Source organism: Oreochromis niloticus, linkage group LG8 (assembly GCF_001858045.2).
Source record: "Oreochromis niloticus isolate F11D_XX linkage group LG8, O_niloticus_UMD_NMBU, whole genome shotgun sequence".
Classification (NCBI taxonomy): domain Eukaryota; kingdom Metazoa; phylum Chordata; class Actinopteri; order Cichliformes; family Cichlidae; genus Oreochromis; species Oreochromis niloticus.
In genome coordinates, this window is record NC_031973.2 from 16,885,695 (window position 1) to 16,898,101 (window position 12,407).

Genomic DNA, 12,407 nt, shown 5'->3' on the forward strand with positions numbered 1-12,407 from the left:
CAGACAAGGGTACATCTTGTACATCTCTAATAACTATGAACAGACATATAACTTCTCTTTTTGATAACACCTTCCTTTTAAGGTAATAACTTCAAGCTTCAGGGCCTCTAAGGGCTAATAATGGACCCTCGTCCTCAATCACTAAGTAGACTGAATTGGCGCAGGTCTCAAATAAGAAGCAGAAGACACTTGGGCCTTCGCTCAGGCCTGCTACTAGATTTATGTGTATTGTAAGCATGCATGCAATTAACCTGCTATGTTCTCATCTTCCCTCAACATGTATCACCTGGACACTCTCACCAGTGAAGCTTAAAACCCTCTTGGATAGAACATCAACTCTAAACAAGCACAGTTATGCAATGTGTATAGAATGAACTAAACCTGTGAATAAAATGAATGTGATGACAAACATATTCAATGCAATATGAACCCTGTAAACAATATTACTGATAAAATAATACTGTAGAACATGTTATTAATGCATTTATCATAAGGCAGATTATATGGCAGCAATAAAAGAATCTCTAAATCCCAACAAAGGTAAAACCTCTTCATGGACCCTAAAGGAGTCCAGTAGGTTTCTTTCAAAGCTCCTTGGACTATCATGACCTACTAGTAGTAGTAGTTGGTTGATGTGGGTTCATCACTACCAGAAATGTGAAATAAGTAAACATCCAATCCATTTATATTTTAATCTAAAGGGAACTTAAAAATGAAACAGTGTTTCATGAAGTGCTGTATGAAGCAGCAAAGCATCACACAGCAATAAGACAATAAACAGTGATGACTACAAGGTAAGAACACAGCACTATCATTCTGGGTTTAAAGCCAAGTAGTACAAATTAGTTTTAACATGTGTTTTAAAAAACAGGCAACCAGCGGGACATCCTAACATGGGCAGACAGATCTTTCCAAAGTCTATGGGTGTGATAGCTGGAAACAAAACAAAACAAAATCCCGAAACAGGAAACATCAATCAGTGCACCCTAAGCAGAAGTGAACAACAATAACAGCAGGATTATGAAATTTAAATCCAGTAAATGGTACACCTGTGTTTCCTGTTTGTCAGACTGTCTCCTGTGTAATAACAGTCTCTGTCATGGCCCTGGGCAGTGGCGGTCCTAGCCTGTTTGGCGCCCTGGGCGAACACTCGAACACTCCCTCTGGCGCCCCCCCCCCCACACACACAAAACATGTTAAGGATTGTACATTAACATAAAACTGTTGTCCACACACACATATAAAGAGAGAGAGAGAGCACACATAGTATGCAAACGGCTACCAAACAGCCATCATAATTCGTCATACAATGAGAACAGGACAAATCAACAACTGACAATGACTAATTAATATTAAAATCTGTAACATAATGTATTGTTTGGAGTTTAGTCTGTTACTGTTACTATTTTTACCATTTCTTCTTGGGGCAACTGTAACCCACATAATTTCCTTAGGGATTAATAAACTATTCTGATTCTGATTGTTTCAGGATGACCTGCCATTATCCAATGACACATCTGCTTACCTGTATCTTTTGTTCATTTCTCCTCCTCTTCTTTTCTCTTTTTTCTAAACTGAGCACCTGATGGCTTTGAACTTTTCTTGTCCATCTTCCATTGGTTTTAATTTTGCACTCCAGTATGAACACCCATCCCTCAACCAGAGGATCACCACAACATAACCTAATAGACCTACACCTTAGTTCACATATTCACTAGGGTGTATTTCTGGGATTTCACACAACCCAGGATTCAAATCATGAATACATAATGGGCTTGGATTTACAACATTATGAATGAAATGTGCTTTATTTGGAAGCAGCAGGTCTCCCTCCCCTTTCGACGGGTTATGTGTGAGACTTTAAATCATCAAACTGTAAATTATAAATTTTAAATTGTTATTGATCCCTTTACCCCTCGTCCTAAAGTGTATATTTATTTTCTTACTCTACTATATTTATTGTTCGTTTATTTGCACTGCTGTAACTGGAGCCTCGTCGTCTCGTCTCTCTATATACTGGACTGTATGTAGCGGAGATGACAAAGTTTACTTTGACTTCAGCAGTGCGCAGGCGCACCGAGGGCTCTCGCGCTCAATTTTTGTGTATAGAATTTCGAAAAAACATCGGTGCAAATTATAAGTCTGTATCATAATGTCCGGTGTTTTCGTGTTTGTTGTTTTGTTGTTATTTTGTTTTATTTTGCGAGTTGGTTATTAGATGCTGCTCCAGCCAGCCAGAGAATCCCCCGCCGCCCCGCCCTCTCCTCCCTGTGCTGCAACCAGCAGGCGCACCTCGCAAACGGAGGGCGTTCTTACTCCCAGCAAATGGGCGATAGAAAACCGATCGGTGCCTATGACATTCCCAATATGCGCTGGCTGCCGTCGGGGCAGCATGAGTACGAGCATTTTTTTTTTTTTTTTGCCGATGCCCGTGATGCCGCCCCGGGCAACCGCCCGTGTCGCCCGTATCTAAAACCGCTACTGGCCCTGGGTCATGTGACCCAGTATTCTGAGTTTCTTGGTGTTTTGTTATTCTTTTTAGTCTAGTTTCATTTCAGCTTATCTAGTTACATTCTGCCATGTTTTGTGTCCAAGTTTTCCTTGTTTGTCAAGTTCAAGTCATGGCTGTGTCTTCTTATGTTTCCTGTTTTATTTTGAAAGAGCTTTGTGTTTTGTGTTTATTGTATTTAGTTTCACGTGTCCTGTCATTATGTTAATTGTTATCAGCTGTTTTCCCCTTGTGATTCTACTCCCTTTGATCATTCCTTATGTGTATTTAGTCTGTGTGTTTCCACTCAGTCAGTGTCAGATCGTCTGTTAACCTCACCACAGTTTTCATAGGTTTACTCCATTGTTTCTCTGTGTTACCTAGTTTACTCAGTGTTCATAGTTTGTCATAGTTTTTCACTGAGTGTCACAGCCTTCTGTTAACACAGTGTTCATAGCCTCCTTAGTTTCCCTAGTTCCATGTTTTTCTTCTGCAATCAGCCAATAAAGGCTCGCTTTATTTTTGAAACTACGTTTTTGTCTCCACCGTGTCTGCATCTGGGTCTACCTCTTTCCTCACACTGGCGCACCCCGCCATGACAGTACGATCTGACCATGTCAGACCCAGCGGACAGTCCGGATGAGATTGGGGAGGAGCTGCAGCGGATCAGCCGGCTCATGACGCGCATCTGTGGGTGCACGGACCCCAGGGGGTGAGTGACTGTGTGTCTGTGTCTCACGATCCTTCTATAGAGGAGAGCAAGATGTGCATTGATTCGCCGAGGCCAGAAACTATAACTGAATCGTGTTCTGAGACTGAAAGTACAGTGTTTAGTCGTTTAGAAAGACCTACTACAGAAATCATGGAGTTCGACCTCTGTGATCGGCAGCAAGCAGCTTGCACCCACCTAGAGGAGGAGCTCCAGGGAAAGCCGTGGCTAACCCCCGATTGTCAACACATCTTTCGGGGAACACGCCTGGCTCTCGGGGGCCCTCGGAGCTGCCAGGATCTGCCACCCCTCACTTCTCCAACAGCCAATGCTTCAGCCTCAGTGGTTTCTTCAAAGAAGAGGCGACGTCCACGTCGCTGCAGCACCGCGCAGCAGCTGGAGGTTGGTGGAACTCTCGTTTCCTCTCAGACTCCGTTAATAATAGAGGTTAGTGACAATCTTTCGCCTCAAAGTCTTCCTAAGTTGCAGGAATGTGACTGTCATGAAAGGTCTGCAGACGCTCCAGAGATAAAGACAATTTCTACATGTGCTGGAGGAGCGATAGCGACCCAGTGCTCCTCAACACCACCCATTCCCTTAATAAATGATGAAAGTGTTGATCAACAGACGTTTCCAGAGACAGAGGACCCGAACAAGTAGTGTCATTAAAGGATCTGTCCTACATTCATCGCCATGAATTCAAAGTTCAAGGAGGCCAAATTGGAGATCACTCATCTGATATCAGTTTTAACAGTGTTTGCAGACAGATAGAGGAGGGGATAAAGGACAATTTCACTGAGTCTGAGATCGTGAGAGGTGTGCTAAGGATAATAAAGCCAGGGGATTTCAAGGACATGCTGGTCAATAAAGAAGACATGACTGTGGCTGAGCTCAAGGGATTCCTTCAGTCACACTTAGGTGAGAGGAATAGCACAGAATTATTCCAAGAACTAATGTGTGCCAAACAAAATGAGCATGAAACCCCTCAGCAGTTCCTCTACCGTGTTATTGGACTGAAGCAAAGAATATTGTTTGGGTCAAAACAGCCAGGGACTGATATCAGGTATAGCCCAGGCACAGTACAAGATGTCCGACCAGCAGTTTGTTTTGCTGAGATCTGTATTCGTCTGTTTTGCTCTTTGAAATGTGTTACGATCGAGAGTAGGAGCTAGCTTAGCTCACCGCATGCTGGAGTAGCCGTTGGCTTTTTTGTTTCCTAAACTTAAGGCACCTTCTTGTAACAAAAGTACACCACGGCTCCTGTATATTTGAGTTAATGTGTTCGCAGCGACAGTTTGGTGTGTTGTCACTGTTATTGTCTAAAGTTAGTATACTAATCTGTAATAATTCTGATCGCTCTGCAATGCTGATGTGGCGATTTACACTATACAGATATGCCATTAGTATATGGTACAGTGCTGGAATGTTTGCTTTATCAAACTATGTGTGGGGAAAAGAGTGTGATTTAAAGCTCTTAGTAACAATCAACAGAGATGACTGTTTAGAATTTTGTTTATATTATTGTGGCGAGCTCAGACAAGGAGGAGACAGAGGTATCATTTGGTCTTGCTTCCCGTGAGCTAGCCAGGAATTACAGCCGTTTATTAGCATAGGCAGACGAGCATACAACGCTAACACCACCGCTCGGCGCAGCAACAACAACAACACACAGGGCGCTCTCTCACCCCGGGAAACACACAGTCGCAGAGAGAGCGTCACCTGTAACCATGGCAACGTAACAACAAAACATGACTGTCAAAACAAAACCCCGAACAGCCCTGGCCCGCTACATAGCCCCCACCTAAGGGGTCAGTCGTCCCCGACAACCCCATTACCCAACACAAAGTCCTGCAAATGTCCATGTGTCTTCCTTCGGCGCGCAGGCCGATCTCGACCAGCAGGGGAAGAGTCACTCGGATGAGAACCTGGGGTGCCACCAGCATCCCCTGCCCCGGCGGCTGCTGGAGCGGGCGGGCGGTACGGTGAGAGCCTGTCCTGGTGCAACACCGCCACAGAAGCAACCTGTTGCTGAATAGGCTCCTCTGATTGTTTACGACCATGTGCAAAGGATGCCCAGCATTGTCCATAATGTCCAGCAGTGTCTTTAATGTCCTTTTCTCTGCCACTGTCACCAGAGTGTCCAACTTCATGCCAACCACAAAGCCCGCCTTCCTGATTAGTTTCTCCAGCCTGGATGAGTCCTTCTTTGCTGTGCTGCTCCCCCAGCACACCACAGCATAGAAAAGTACTCCAGCAACCACCAACTGGTAAAACATTGTTACGGCTGTGGCCATAAGATCTCTGTGTGGGCTGTTTTGTTCTGTCTCTTTACTGTGCTTAAGACTCTTTGCAGGTCCCTCCCTTAATGAAGAGTAGTGAGCAGCTGATTGGACTGTGGAACACGTGACCGTGTTCAAAAAGCCGTTCTGACAGCTCCCGCCGGGAAGAGAGAGAGAGAAGCGAGCAAGCAGTTTGACAGCCGACGCGGTCCTGGCCCTGGTTTCCAGCCTATACCTTTGCTGTGTGTTTGTGTGAGCGTGCTCTGTGAGAGCCGCTCCTAGTGTATTAACTTAGTGCCTAGGCATCTATAGGCTGAAGCGGAAGGGGTGAGCTGCCTTTTTTCTTTGGACCAGTTTTCTCCTGTTTTCCGGGTTAGGGAGCGAGGGTTAGTATTGTCATTTGTTTGTTTTGTTTCTTTCTTAGGGTTTAGTTAGTTTTCTTTGGTGGGACTTAGTTGGTTTTGTTTATTATTTTGGCCTGGGTTCACCCCGGAGCTATGCTTCATTACCTTTAATAAAATCACCTTTTTTTACGCACAACTGGTTTTGGATGTTTGGCTTGGGAACCAGGGCGGGTATCTGTCTTTCTCTCCTCCAACTTTTTATGTGCGTCCCTACACGCCTAGACTAGGGGCGTAACATAAATGGGGGCTCGTCCCCTTTTGTTCGTGTGATTGGTTCGCTTCCTTTTCGCTTTTGCGGTGGGGGAAGAGTCATTGAGGGTGTGTGGGTAGAAGGAGAGTTTCATTCGTCTATGCGTTAGGCGCGTGTTTTGCGGCCCTTTAGTGAGCGGATGCTGTTAGTTGTCTGCAGAGTTGTGTTTTTCTTTTTTGCTTTGCTCGTGATGTCGTTTGACATGGATGATTTTGCACAACAGCCCTCCATTGAGAAGTTGGAGCGGATTTGCTATTAGTGGCTAATTTATTCAATGTGGATGTTCCGTTGAATTCTAAGAAGGCGGAAATTAAACAGTGTTTGGTGGACAAACTGGTGGACAGGGGAGTGTTTGGGAGGATGAAAACTTCGCCGGGTGGGTCTGGGAGTTTGGAGACGGCGGTGGGGGCGGAAGCTGCTGGGGCCGTCCCGAAACCTTCCAAGGGGCGAATGACGTCGGGGGCGGAGGCTCCTGTCACCGTTCAGTCTCCTACATTTGACCCGATTGGCCAGGTTGCGGCGGGTTTGGTGACGGAGGATCTTAAGCTTGCCCTTCGCTTGAAGGAGGTGGAGCTGGAGGCTAAGGCTAAGGAAGTCGAGCTCATGCACCTTCGCATACGAGCTATGGAGCTGGATCCTTCTCGAGCGAGAGACGCTACTCCCGTCCCTGTGAGTACACTCCCCGACACTTCCACTGTTGACCAGTTTAACGCTAGCAAGCAAATTGTTTTGGTACCTCCTTTTAGGGAGGGGGAGGTTGATTCGTATTTCACTGCTTTTGAGCGCATCGCAACCACTTTAAAATGGCCAAAGGATGTCTGGAGTTTATTGTTGCAATGCAAATTAGTAGGAAGAGCGCAGGAGGTTTGTGCGAGTCTTTCCATTGCTGACAGTCTGGATTATGAGGTTGTCAAATCCACTATTTTGCGGGCTTATGAATTAGTCCCGGAGGCTTATCGGCAAAAGTTTCGTGCCTGTAGCAAGTCCGACAGTCAGACATTTGTGGAGTTTGCACGTGAGAAAGCTGTCTTATTTGATAAGTGGTTGGCTGCCAGTAAAGCGGAGGACTTTACTCAGCTGAAAGAGTTGATCCTGTTGGAGGAGTTTAAGACATGTCTCCCTGAAAATATTGTGGTGTACCTTAATGAACAGAAGGTGGAGTTACTGTCTAAAGCCGCTGTCTTTGCCGATGAATTTGTGTTAACCCATCACGCAACACTTTCGACAGCACGCCGTGAGTACGCTTCCCCGACTCAGCATGCCAAAAGTTATAGGGTTTCTCCTAAGCGACAGACGCATTCTGCTGCTATTCCTGTGTCAGACCGCTAATGTTTCTATTGTCATGAAGTCGGTCACCTTGTCGCTGCTTGTCCATCACTACAGCGCAAAGAGCAGGCTCACACGGTAAGGAAGCCGAAAAGTGTTGGTTTCGTTCGTTCTATGTCTGCTTCCACTTCACCTGACAGTGAAGTGAGAAGTGACAGCCTTGATGACAGCTACCGTCCTTTTGTGTCTGAAGGATTTGTTTCTCTGAATGGAAAGGAGGAGGATCGGGTGCCGATCACGATTCTGCGTGACACCGGAGCCGCGCAGACACTTATTTTGAGGGGTATTTTGCCTTTTTCTGATGTCTCTTTTTGCGGTTCAGATGCTCTTGTCTGGGCAGTAAAAATGGATGTGTTGCGGGTACCACAACACAAGGTGTTTCTTCAATCGCCGCTCGTTTCGGGTCCGGTAACGGTTGGAGTGCGCGATCATCTGCCAGTGCCCGGAGTTGCGATGATTCTGGGGAATGATTTAGCAAACGGGAAAGTGTTTTCTGCTCCGAGAGTGGTTGAGAATCCTGTGCCTGATACTTTGTTATCTGACCTTGCTGCTGGGCGCTCACCCTCTGTTTTCCCCGCTTGCGCTGTAACTCGCGCGCACAAGCGCAAGTATGGTGACGTTGATCTGTCTGATTCTTTTCTCTGCGCTGGTGGTGAGCCGGAGTCTGAATCTAAAACCTGTGACCCGCTGATAGGCGACTCTGAGGCGATGCTGTCTATTAGCCCATCCGTGACATCTCAACTGCCTTCCGGAGTTAACAAAAAGGATTTTGTTTTGGCACAACACAGTGACCCGACTCTGGTGGGTTGTTTTTCAGCTGCCCACTCTAGTGACCAGTACCCTCGTGTTTATAGTGTTGAGGATGATGTGTTGATGCGTACCTGGTATCCGCCTGCAGCTGGTGATCTGGGTTGGAATGTGTCTAAGCAGGTTCTGGTGCCTCTACAGTACCGGCACAAAGTTCTTAGTCTTGCCCATGACAATTTTTCTGGACATTTAGGTATTAGGAAAACCTACCACCGCATTCTGCGCCATTTCTTTTGGCCAGGACTGAAGAATGACGTTGCTAAGTATTGTCGTTCTTGCCACACCTGTCAGATTAGCGGTAAGCCTAACCAAGTCATTCCACCCGCTCCATTACATCCTATCCCAGTGTTAGGGGAACCTTTTGAACACATACTCATCGACTGTGTTGGTCCACTCCCTAAAACAAAATCGGGCCACCAGTACCTCTTGACTTTGATGTGTGTTGCTACGCGTTTTCCCGAGGCAATTCCATTGCGCACCCTTAAAGTTAAATCAGTGGTTAAAGCGTTAGTGAACTTCTTTTCCACTTTCGGGCTACCAAAAGTTGTCCAGACCGACCAAGGCTCTAATTTCATGTCTAAGATCTTTGCTCAGGTTTTGCAGTCACTTGGTATCAAACATCAAAAATCCAGTGCCTATCATCCAGAGTCTCAAGGTGCACTTGAGCGGTTTCACCAGACCTTGAAATCTATGATGCGGAAATTTTGCCTTGAGTCTGAAAAGGAGTGGGATGAGGGGTTGCCGCTGCTCCTTTTAGCGGTGAGGGAAAGCGTGCAGGAATCGCTGGGATTTAGCCCTGCTGAGCTGGTGTTCGGTCACACAGTGCGTGGCCCGTTGCAACTACTCAAGGAGAATTTTCTGTCCGACACAGACGCTCCTAAGGTAAATGTGTTGGACTATGTGAGCTCTTTTAGAGTGCGTTTGCATAAAGCATGTGCAATCGCACGCGATGCTCTCGTTGCAGCGCAGGGTAAGATAAAGAGGACGTTTGATAAGAAAGCTGTGCAAAGGAAATTCGAGGTTGGTGATAAAGTGTTAACACTTTTATCGGTCCCTGGTTCTTCTCTCCAGGCAAAGTTCAGTGGTCCGTATATAGTGCAGGCAAAATTGAGTGATACGGTTTATGTCATCGACACCCCAGAGCGAAGGAAAAAGTGTCGTGTGTGTCATATTAATATGATGAAGCCCTACTTTGCTGGTGGTGTGTCAACAGTCGCGACTGTGGGGGTGCCAGGTTCCGAAGCCCGGTATGACCCAGTAAGTGATGATTTGGTTTTCGGTTGTGCGGAGGGCTGCGCACGTCTCAGAAACTCTGAAATCCTAAGTGACCTCAGGTCACATCTAACTGATTTAGATGATGATGCTCGAGATGACGTGTGTCAGTTGATTGAGAATCATCTTGATCTTTTCTCGGACACTCCATCCTGTACTACTGTGTTGGAGCATGACATCGATGTGGGGGGGCCATCCTCCAATCAAGCAGCATGCCTACCACTAAACTAAACGTGCTCTTTTCCAGACAGAGGTCTCTTATCTGTTGGAAAATGGTCTGGCTGTTCCTAGCTCTAGCGTGTGGAGTTCCCCGTGTCTCCTAGTGCCTAAGGCGGACAAGACCCCACGGTTTTGTACAGATTTTCGGAAGGTGAACAGCGTGACCAAGCCTGACTCCTATCCTCTTCCCAGAATGGAAGATTGTGTCGATGGGGTCGGTTCTGCGAAGTTTGTCACTAAGCTGGACTTGTTAAAGGGCTATTGGCAAGTTCCTTTAACATCACGTGCAGCCGAAATCTCTGCTTTTGTCACTCCTGACCATTTTCTGCAGTACACTGTCATGCCCTTCGGGTTGCGCAACGCCCCTGCCACATTTCAACGGCTCATGAACATTGTGCTGGGAAGCGTTCGCAAGTGTGAAGTGTATGTAGATGATATTGTCGTCTACTCAGACACCTGGTCAGAGCATATGGAAACACTCGCTGATGTGTTCCACCGTTTGGAAAGGGCGTCCCTCACCCTCAACCTTGCCAAGTGTGATTTTGGTAAAGCCATGGTGACATATTTCGGGAAACAGGTGGGTCAGGGCCAGGTGCGCCCTATCTTGGCCAAAATCCAGGCCATACTGGACTTTCCTGCCCCTCGTACTAGGCGTGAGCTCCGCCGTTTTCTCGGCATGGTGGGCTACTACCGGGGTTTCTGTCGAAATTTCGCAGAAGTGGTCGCACCCCTCACTAGCCTCACCAGTGTGTTGAAACCTTTTGTGTGGTCCTCTGCGTGTCAGAGTGCTTTCCTGGCTGTTAAAACTCTCCTGTGCAGTGCGCCAGTGCTGGCTGCCCCTGATTTTGCACGCCCTTTTAAATTAGAGGTAGATGCCAGTGCAGACGGAGCAGGTGCTGTATTGCTACAGGAAGACCGACATGGTGTGGATCACCCAATCGGCTATTTCTCAAAGAAATTCAATGTCCACCAGCGAAGGTACGGCATGATTGAAAAAGAGGCCCTTTCTCTGCTGTTCGCATTGCAGCATTTTGAGGTGTATGTCGGTTCCAGCCCCTCGCCTGTGATCGTCTATACCGACCACAATCCCCTGGTGTTCCTAATGCGTATGCAGAACTCGAACCAGAGGCTTATGAGATGGTCTCTCCTGGTGTAAGATTTCAACTTGGAAATCCGCCATAAAAAGGGTACAGAGAATGTGTTAGCGGATGCCCTATCCCGTGTTTTCCTTTAAACGTAACTGTCAAAACATCTACCGAGGAGATGCCTTTGATTTTGGGAAGGGGGGTGTTATGGCTGTGGCCATAAGATCTCTGTGTGGGCTGTTTTGTTCTGTCTCTTTACTGTGCTTAAGACTCTTTGCAGGTCCCTCCCTTAATGAAGAGTAGTGAGCAGCTGATTGGACTGTGGAACACGTGACCGTGTTCAAAAAGCCGTTCTGACAGCTCCCGCTGGGAAGAGAGAGAGAGAAGCGAGCAAGCAGTTTGACAGCCGACGCGGTCCTGGCCCTGGTTTCCAGCCTATACCTTTGCTGTGTGTTTGTGTGAGCGTGCTCTGTGAGAGCCGCTCCTAGTGTATTAACTTAGTGCCTAGGCATCTATAGGCTGAAGCGGAAGGGGTGAGCCGCCTTTTTTCTTTGGAACAGTTTTCTCCTGTTTTCCGGGTTAGGGAGCGAGGGTTAGTATTGTCATTTGTTTGTTTTGTTTCTTTCTTAGGGTTTAGTTAGTTTTCTTTGGTGGGACTTAGTTGGTTTTGTTTATTATTTTGGCCTGGGTTCACCCCGGAGCTATGCTTCATTACCTTTAATAAAATCACCTTTTTTTACGCACAACTGGTTTTGGATGTTTGGCTTGGGAACCAGGGCGGGTATCTGTCTCTCTCTCCTCCAACATTTTATGTGCGTCCCTACACGCCTAGACTAGGGACGTAACAAACATCCTCAGGAACTTCCTGCAGATGTTAAAAGACCTCAGCCTCCTGAGGAAGTAAAGTCTGCTTTGGCCTGTTTTATACAGGTGCCGGTGTTGTATGACCAGTCCAGTTTTTTGTCCACCCACAGCCCGAGGTACTTGTATGTGTTGACCACCTCCACCTCCTCTCCCTGATCTGAACTGGAAGTGGACCTGGTCTGGACCTCCCGAAGTCCACAACCAGTTCCTTGTTCTTTGAGGTGTTGAGTTGCAGGTGGTTTGTGTGACTCCATGTGACAAAGTTAGAGAGCTGTGCAAAATCTCTGAAATAGCTCCAGCTGATGCGACATGAGTCAGCTAATGGCTGCAAGTCTTTTTTTTTTAAATTTTATCTTTTATTCCATGTTTTCATGCAGCTCTTTATGATCCATGACTGACTCTGATTGCTATGCTTTTATGTTATAAGATAAGATAAGATAAGATAACCTTTATTAGTCCCACACGTGGGAAATTTGTTTTGTCACAGCAGGAAGTGGACAGTGCAAAAGTTATGAAGCAAAAATTAGAATAAAATAAAATAAGAATAAATACAGTACACAACTGTACAGAATAAAATAAAATACTATATACAGTAGAATAAAATAGAATAAAATATACAATAAGATAAAAATAGAATACAAATGTTATATACAACTGAGTAAAAATACAACGATGCCAGAAAAGATTATTGCACTTAGTGTTAT